This window comes from Apium graveolens, chromosome 8 (assembly GCF_009905375.1).
Source record: "Apium graveolens cultivar Ventura chromosome 8, ASM990537v1, whole genome shotgun sequence".
Lineage (NCBI taxonomy): Eukaryota > Viridiplantae > Streptophyta > Magnoliopsida > Apiales > Apiaceae > Apium > Apium graveolens.
This window is the reverse complement of record NC_133654.1, coordinates 124,315,767-124,317,313: the sequence shown is the minus strand read 5'-3', so window position 1 is coordinate 124,317,313 and position 1,547 is coordinate 124,315,767.

The following is a 1,547-nucleotide window of genomic DNA, read 5'->3' as shown; positions in this document are numbered from 1 at the left end:
TCATAATCTATGTCATCTATATAATCTGTTTTGAAGCCTGAAATGAATTTGCTGCAAGAACAAAGTTGGCTTTAATCAAGACTTATCCTATCAACGGATATTCCCTATCCGTTGAAAGCCAAAATTGTTCTATCAACGGATGTTCATTATCCGTTGAAAGACAAATACATTTCTGGTAATTTTATCCTTCGACGGATAAAATGGTGTTGTTCATCAACGGATAACTATTTCCCTTATCCGTTGATGTGTCACGTCAGTTACTATAAGTGAGTCATAGCCGTTGATTCTTTTACTCAACCGTTGATACAGATATACAGTGTTATATGTATTTGTATTTAAGGTAGTTTTCAGAATTTCTACAGTTTTATTTATTCTTGAACGGCTGTAACTTACTTAAAAGTATCATTTAATCATTTTATTTAAGTTTTAATTCAAGAAAGTATAAAAGCCCAATCGAACTCTTATTTTCACTTTACGCTTTCTTGCAATTCTTATTCTCCTTCTCTCCCACATATTCTCAAGTTTTTCTCTGCAACCTCTACTCACAACAATGGCACCAGTAGTCAAAATTATGTCTCAAACAGGATTTGTTTATGAAAAGAATAATTTTATAGCCTTGGTTGAAAAGAATGAAGCCCATTCTGATTATCACAAGATGATGGACTTCATCAAAAACTGCAAACTAAGCTATGCAATGCTAGAAGCCCCAACCATCTACTGTGAGGTGATTGAGGAGATTTGGACAACTGCAGAGTTCAACTCCACAGATATGACTATTGCCTTCTCTCTCAAAGGTAAGGACTATTGCATTAATTATGATGATATACAATCTTGCTTTAAGTTGCCTAAGAATAATGCCATGACACCACACACTGATAAAGATGTCTCTGCTATGCTAGATTTCATAGGCTATGCTTTTGATTCTGCTAGTTTAGGTAGTATTAGAAGAAAAGGCCTTAGGAAAGAATGGAGTTTTCTTGGAGATGCCTTTATTAAGGTTTTCTCTGGGAAGATTAGCAATTTTGATGCTATCACTTCATCTCTTGTTAATATGCTCTATATGCTAGTTTCTGATAGGTACTTTAATTTTAGCAACTGTGTTATGCTAGAATTAGGTTCCAGATTAGGTAATAAAGCTAATAGACCACATAACATCTACTATGCTAGATTCTTTATGTTATTAGCTAACCATGTTGCTGAAGGTTTGGTTATATCCAATGAGAATAATAAACTCAAATGTTGGGCACAAGAGAAAAAGGTCCTTGCAGACCTTTTGAGAATGAACCTCAACAGCCAGGTGCCATTGGTATACTTGCCAATCATGAATGCACCACAGGTAAGTGAGGTAAATACTTCTATAACTCCTACTATTTCCAACCCCAATGTTTCTTTGCCTTCTAGTGTGGCTATGGAACCTGTGTCTTTGTCCAAACAGGCTCCTACCAAAGCCACCAAACCTAAAGTTTCCAAAGTCAAGTCAAAGAAACCTACCTCTGTTGTTTCTCAAAAGACAACAGTTGTAACAACTACCATAAACCTTGAAGGGA